Below are 8355 nucleotides of genomic sequence, written 5' to 3'. Positions count from 1 at the left end.
GGTATCCATTTTGTTGGAAGATGGGAACACCCATGGGATCATCACTCTTAGGACTCATAGCAGAGACTATAATGCAGCATCTAGAAACTAGACTACTTTAAATGGTACCTGGAAACTGATCAACAACCAGTCCAGACTGATAAGAATTAAGGTTATTGTAAGAGTAAAGATGAAAAGAGGAAAGATCCATTATGAAGGCAATGAGTAGGTTAACATTGCAGAAGCCCAGATGTGTGGAAGGGCCTGGGAATGTCTCAGACATCCCCCAAATTCATATGAAGATAGGACAAAAAGCACATTAGGTCTTGCAAGGTTCTGTTACAATAGCCTGTTTTAATAAAAGTAGTTTTAGGCACATCTGGTTTCTGTTTCTTGATCTGGTCTACCTTGTAGGGCTGACAGTTATGTGCTCCCAATATTGAGTTCCAGTGAGCATACAGGCCACTGTATTGTGGACCATTTGTTTCTGAGTAGTCTTTAAAGGCAGCTCCATGTAGAGTTTATTGCATTGTTTCTATTACATAGCTGAAGAATACTGAAACATATGATTCATAGAGTTGGAAGGTATCTCAATGGTCAACTACTCCAACACCCTTCTCAGTGCAGGATTTGTTAAAACATTTTGAACAGATGGTTATCCAGCCTCTATTTGAAGGGGAACTTCTATTCCACTGGTTGACATTTCTTACCATCAGGAAATTCCTCCTAATATCTACTTTGTATTTCCCTGTACTTTCAGCCTATTGTTTCTGGTCCTGCTCTCAGAGAACAAGGCTACTCCCTCTTCTTTGTGATAACCCTCTAGATATCTGAAGGCCACTATCTTATTTCTCCTCAATTTTCTCCTCTACAAGTTAAACATGCTCAGTTTCTTTAAGCATTCCTCCTAGGACTTGGTTTCCAGCTCCCTCACCATCTTCAGCCCTCCTCTGAACTCACTCCAGTACTATACTCTTTGTCTTAAGTTTGTTTCTTTTGAATATTTTGTAGCCTTCCAGGGCTCTGTTCCAATTATTTATATCATTCTACCAGGTTTGGGCTCCTGTATTAAGATATCAGGTTCTCTGTTTCTTTCCCATACTCTGTTTATTGGTGTAGAACTATCTGAGATTGTGAGTGGTATTCCCTACTGGTTTTGCTGGTGTAGTTTCATGCTAATCTCTAAGTCTCCTTTCCACCCTCATGCTTCTTCCATTATCTTCTGCATTGTGGGCCCCAGTCCTTGGCAGTATTTTTAGTTCTTGGCTTTTGCTACTTTTCACCTTTTGCTCTAGTTTAATACCCTCCTGAATGAGACTGGCAAGGTGACTGCTGAATTCCTCCTTCCTCGTGTTTGTGAGATGTAATCCATCTTTGGCCAGGAGTCCTTCATATAGGTAGCAGAGACCCAAACTCTGCAGAATGTCATTATTTATGTTGTTGACTTCTGGAATCCTGTTATTTCATCTTATCCCATGACCCTCAACTAGGAGGACTGATGAAAACACTACTTGTCCTCTCAGTTCTTTTACTTTCCTGCCCAGGGCTTCATAGTCTCTGGCAATCTATTCTAGGTTCCTCTGGCACTGTTGGAACAGATAGAGTTAGGATTGAACAGTCTCAGCAGCCTGTCCGTCACATTCTGGAAATGGGCACCTGGAAATCACATCAGGTCTGCACGCTGTAGCCATGGTTCCTCTCAGCAGTGAATCATTCACTAACAAATGCAGTTCTTCTTCCTCAAAGAAGGAAGATTCCTGGATTTCTTTGAGTCATGGAGCAGGAGAGTTTTCCACTCTGTTTTGTGAAGCCAAAGTTGGTGAGGCTTGTTCAGGTCTTCCTAGTGGAGCAGCAAAGAAATTTGAGTAATTAAACAATTAAACAATAATAGTTGAAGAGTGCAAAGTTTTTATCCATGTTACCACAGAGGTTGGATAAGAAATACCTGGACATAGGCCTGTTGTAGACTTTAGAACAGGGATGGAGATGTAGTCTTCAGATGTTTCTGAACAATAATTTCTGAACAATAATTCCCAGCATTGATGAGGATTCCTGAGAGTTGTAATTGAGTAACATTTGGAAGGCCAAAAGTTCTACCCCTATTTCAGAGCTGAAAAAATTAAAAGGTATTCTAGCCTATCCTTGTATAAAACTAAGGTATTGGGGGAGGGGATTTTGTGGGGAGGGGAAAATAAAAGGATTGTTGCCATGGCAGTTCCATGATACAGCTCACTGCAGCTTTCACAGCTCCATAATAATGAGGTTATATGCATCAGTTCCATAAAAATCAATAGGAATGATTTCAGCCTATATGGTTTAAACACTAAGTTTCATTTCAGTTGATTTTCTTGGAATCAGCCCCCTCAACCTGAGACTGACTCATCCAGCAAATAAATGGTTAGGAAAATACATGCCCGTCGTGGTGCCATATTCATGCTCACACACATACAGTAAGTGATTGTAGCATTGCAAGGATATGAGATTTCTTTTCATCTAGGAGCAAAAAGTTAACTTCAGCAGAACTGAAAATTCTGATGTCGTACCTCTATTAGGAATCATTTCATAGGTCTGGTCATATAAATCCAATCATTTAGGGGGATAGTGGAAATGTTGAGATGTAGCTCTTTCTGTTTTTTAATCTTTGCAAGGTTGGCAGTATTTTGGCATCAGTCCAGCCCACAATTACACATGCTTAGGTCCTATTGATTTAAATCACACTTAAACATGTGGTCTGGACTAAAGCCAAGGTGCAGCACACCAAGGCCTTATAAAGGTATTTGTCTGCAACATGAGTAGGGCTAGAATGAGGAAGGAACATAGATGTACAAGCAATCCTCACCTCAGCATCTCTTCATGTCCACTTGCTTTTAAACATCTTGCTCACTAATGCCAAAATCTGAAAGAGAGTTGCAGTGCATTTGGCCCTCACACTCTTATCCATGGGATCCCAAACTGGTAGGGTGGAAAACACGTACAGCCAAATGCACCTGTAGTCTCCTTTCAGAACTCTGCTGGGCCAGAAATGCAATCACTGCTGGACCAAACGGTGTTGTCAAGCACTGCAAATCTTCAGATGTAGATCAGACGTCTGAAAATAGAATGATAGCTTCTGCCCATGATACTGAATATGACCCCTTTGCTCAAGTTGATCCCAAGCCATAGAAGTGGGTATAACTAGGAAGCTGAACAGAGCAGTTATGGGGAGCAACTGTTAAGAGACTGGGGCCTTGGAACTAGCTGTGCTAATTTTGGGGCTACATCTGGTCTGAGTTTTATAGCTACCGTTGTATTTACATTGTGTATTTAAAGTCAGCTCTCCCTTTCCATGGCATTCTAAATAATATTGCCTCCCCTTAAATAGAACCTTGTGCCATGCAAATTACTTGACTGTCTACATTCTAAATTAAAAACAAATCTGGAAAATTGGAGGGGGGAAGCCAAGGTAATGTAAAGCCTGCAAATTATGAGCTAATAAGTTTCAAATATTGTGCATAGCTATTTACTCCGCAGTTCAATAAAGAATATTGTTACTATGGCAACTACAACATCACATGTGTATGCAACTTCAAAGATGCAGATCTTTTCTTCCCTTGCTTTTTTTTTTTTTTTTTTTTACAAAAAGACACTTAGCAATATGGCATTTGAGCTGCTGAGTTTCAAACATGTTTTTAAATTATTTTTTTTGTAAAAGTGACAAATAACTAGCTGGGTTTTGAAAAAAGAGAAATAGTTGAAAAAGAAAATGACCAAGATTTTTTTTCCAATCCATTTTTTTTATTTTATTCAGTGTCAGGTGTGGATTTATTGAGCCTTATACCATAAACCATCTATTTGCTTCATTTGGGGGGCACATTTAGTATAGAATAGTTGCCCTCTCTAGTTTAATGAGTTCCCTAGAACAGTGTGAGACTAAACCTTAGAATAGGAGAGTTTAAAAATGAAAGCCAACCTGGTCAAAATAATACAAAAGTCAAAACTAAAAAATAGAAGTATTTAGTTTCACCTTGCAGATTATCTAAACAAGCTGTAATTGAATCACAGATGTTCTAGATATCTAAAAATAAAAATGGATCAATATTGCATAGTAAAGTCAAAGGGCATTGTTAAGAAATTCTGAAAACCAAACAGGCAAATTCCAGGAAAAATAAAAATCTACACTAATTAAACAGGACAAAAAACCTATACACAACTTCTTGTGAATTTGAAAGAAAGACAGTCAACCTGTAATCTGACCAGTAGCTTTGAAGTGAAACATTTGGGAAGTAGGAGATGTCTTCCTGTCAATCTATGAGCTCTCTGCTGTTGGGGCTAGGAAAGGAATTGTTACTTCAGCAGTTTGGTTCCACCCACAGAAAACTTCTAATAGGAGAAAAATTCCCCTGGTTGAAAATTACAGTTAGTGGTGTTTCAACCGTGGTTGAAGTCTGATTTTCTCTGTCTCTCTCTGTTATTATCTTGGGTTATTCTTCACACCTGAAATGTGAGAAATAGCACCTGAGTGATTAATGAACAGAGATTAAGCTCAATATCTTTTTTTTTAGCATGATAATAAAACAATGTAAGAACAGTAGAGATTTTTGTGTCTATGTGCGTATGTGAGAAAGAAATTCCAATGTGGTGAGTTACACAATCATTTCATTATGGAGCTAGTTTAAGTACAATTATTTTTGGCACAACAGAAGGGCAAATGATTCAAAGAGAGAAAGTGCACAGACAAAAACAACAGATGGGAACCTTTTTTTTTTTTGAATGAACAATTATATTTAATAGAACAGAATATCATAATGAGCTAGTAGTTTTATTAAAGATTAGAAGGCACTGCCAATGACTGAGATTATTAAAATTTTAAGAGAATATATTTAGGGTATGACCAAATTGTTTCTCTTTTTTTAAAATTAACTAGTGGCCCTAATTATGGATTTTTACACATAAAGATAACTTTTTCAGTTCTTTATTGCAATATTTATAGATCACCTTTTGTTACAAAACAAATATTAAAGCAACTTAAATGAAAAATAAAATCTTGAAGTGAAAAGAGCTTATCTTTTTATTAAAAGCTAAGAATATGTACTGACTTTAAAATTCAGTCCAGAACCTGATTCAGAGATTCAGTAAAAGGTCTATTTCTATTCAGACTAGCTCAGAAAGAAATTGATTCAACTTAGGTCACAAATCAAATGCAAAATTTGGACAAATCTTGACTCTCATTGACTAGCATAAAAAAAGCCTGTCTTTTTAAATTAAATTTTATTTTTTACATAACAGAATGACATTTGCAGGCTCACTAAATTCTAAAAGGAAGAAACCTGTCCAATTTCAAAGACATGGGTATCAAGGTTTAATCCAGCCTCCCCTACATTTTCACTTATGAAAAAGAAAGTGCCTGTAATGTTATTGTTTAGGAATAGAATTAGATGAAACTGGCTGTAATATTAAACAATGTCAAATGTTAGCCTGGTCACACAGTGATTTTTGTACAAATGGGGATTTATAGATTGGATGGGGTAGGAGGGAAACATAGTTTACTAACCACTGTACTGTTTAATGGGCAATACCTATGAAAACAGTAAATATTGTAGAGAAGCCTCTTGGTAGAAAGACTGCCAAATTACAAAAGGATAGCTGTTTGGGGTGTTGTGATAAAATCTGAGTGACACAGTTGATGCTCACAAACTCAGGTTGAATTGCCTTCAACACGCTTCATTTCTACTAAGGCACACTTTGACAAGACCCAAGTTCTGCTCAGAGGAGAAGCCTTGAGAACATCCAACAGTTTCTAAGGTTGGACTTTTTCAGTGTCCCTGCCATACCCAAAGATCTGGCAGACATAGTTGGATCAAATTGAAGCCTCCTCTACACACATCTCATCTTTACCCAAAAGATGTGTATTCTATAGCCCAGGTCAACTTTCTCATCTAGGTCAAATCCTGAATCAGAATGTACATTACAGCAGACAGAAGTCTATGAATCAGAAGGGCATATAACCAGACAAAATATGCCTCCTTTTGTTTCTTGGACTTTTTTTCATTTCCATTGCCATATATCATCCTGCATATGATAATCAAAATGATAGCACTCCCTCCTTTATCCATCCTCTTCATACAAATTATTAGTCCAGTGCTATTTTCCATGGACACTCATCTTCATTATCTGTGGCTGTCATAAGGCTGGGAGAGTTTAATGGAAAAATGGTAGCCTTTGATAGTAAGCGTAATACATCTGTCTATCTCTCTTTGTCTGCCTGCCTGCCTGCCTGCCTGCCTGTCTATCTATCAAGCATCTCCAGAAGGGCAATTTATTCTAAAAAAAAGGTGCATTTTACTTTCATTTTTAAGTTTTGTATTTACTTGAAATATTTCCAGACCAATATATCAACAAACAATTCAATAATTAGCCATTCATTAAGCACTAACTTCAAACATAGCAATCAATTTCTAGTTACATGTACTCTTCTGACTCACCAGAGTTCTAATACTTTGAAAATATAATGCATAATATATTAAAGGAGAGAGATTTGACACCCTTTTTCCCATTCCATTTTGAGTCAATATTTACCAGAAATAGAAACCATTCTTCCCAAGAAAAATGGAGAACTGTGGAGATTCTAGATGACTGGAAGAGAGAAAATATCCCTATGTTCCAAAAGAAGGGAAAAGAATATCTAGAGAATTATAGACCAGTCAGTGTGATGCTGATACCTGGGGAGATTTTAAAGCAGATCAGAAAGAGATTGATCTTTAAGCACCTTAAGACCAATAGAATAGTTGCTAAAAGTTAGCATGTATTTATCAAGAACAAGTCTTGTCAAATTAACTTTACTTACTTTTGTTTGGGTAACTTCCTTAATAAATCCCAGGAATGCTACGAACATAATATATCTTGATTTCAGTAAAACTTTTGGAAACAACCCTGTGACATTCTGATTAGCAAATTAGTTAAACATGGGTTAGATGGCTTGACAATTAAGTGGATCCATGCTCATCTCAAAAAGTTTTCCATAATGGTCCTTCATTAAAATGGGGAGGCACATTAAGTGGGCAGAGGAAGTACAAGGTTCAATTTCTTGTCTACTTGCCAATATTTTTATTAATGATTTGGATGAAGAGGCAGAAGGAATGTTTATCAAATCTGCAGATGAGACACATTTTGGAAGGATAATTAATAGAGCTCTGTGGTGTTTGGGATGTGATTCCCAATGATGCTTCAAATACTTGTCTGCTAAGCCCTGCAGTTTCAGTCAGATAGTTTTAAGGGTTTTACCACATTAATTATTTTAAAAACATCTTTCTTATGCACATCTTTTAAGAAAGATAACAAAACAGCCTCCAAATTGTTCATCAAAGAGCTATAAAAAACTTGTGCCAAACTACCACAGAAAGTGTCCTACTCCAATTTAAAAATAACCACTTTCAAAAACTATTTGAAAATAAGCTTCTACTAAAAATAGAAAAGTCTACTATTCTCTGACCACTTGCTGTTGTGGGCTGATTGGCATGAGTCATTGGCCATGATGTGTTGTGTATTACTTGTGTAAGTGTGAGAATGTATCTGCTACTGCTACTGCAAATATAATAAACTATGAGTTAAAGAAATGGTCTTATATATGTGATAGTCTAACACCAAAAATGCTATCAGAGCCACTCACACAAAGGATAATTGTGGGTTTCTATCTCTCTCCCCCTGCTGTCAAGCAAATCTTCCACAGTGAATTATATTGGAAGAGGGAGACACAAACAAGAGAGCATGTCTTCTCCAAGCGCTCTGATAGGCATGGTGTATGGAAGTGATAAACTCATTGGCTAGCTATTCATGTCACTATCATCATACCATTCAGTCCCTGCCCCCAAAACAGACACACACACACACACAAACATACCTTTCTCCATATATGGAAGCAAACTTGCCCTAATGTTTGAAACATTGCAAAACTAAAACATTCATTGAATCTTTGAATCATGTTTTCATATCTTTCTGAACCCATCTGAAAACAACTGATTCAATTCGATCCCTTTAGTCAGCCTGAATCAAATGGAATCATCCATTAGAAAATGTGCACAGGCCTTATTAGGGTTACTCTTAATCATGGGCTAAGGTGCGGCTTGTGACTGATATAAAATCCAAATGCTTATTGTGGATGAGATTCAAGCATGGCAATGGCCTAGTCATTGTTACTTTGTGAGGTTGCAACTTTTCTTGGTAAAATTTCAATGAAAACAATACAATTTCTGTAACTCTCTCATGAAACTGAAGTATCTATTATATTTTAATGTTCATGAAAAGAAATATGAAAGTTAACTAAGAGCCTTCTCTTTAAATGCTCAGAGCTCCTACTACTTATAATGAAATACATACAGTCTCATCTTTGCTGATTTTTAA

The sequence above is a fragment of the Python bivittatus genome, unplaced genomic scaffold (genome assembly GCF_059951505.1).
Source record: "Python bivittatus isolate LINGU-HERP-01145 unplaced genomic scaffold, Pbiv_v1 ctg000480_np1212, whole genome shotgun sequence".
Taxonomy (NCBI): domain Eukaryota; kingdom Metazoa; phylum Chordata; class Lepidosauria; order Squamata; family Pythonidae; genus Python; species Python bivittatus.
This window is presented reverse-complemented; position numbering follows the sequence as displayed.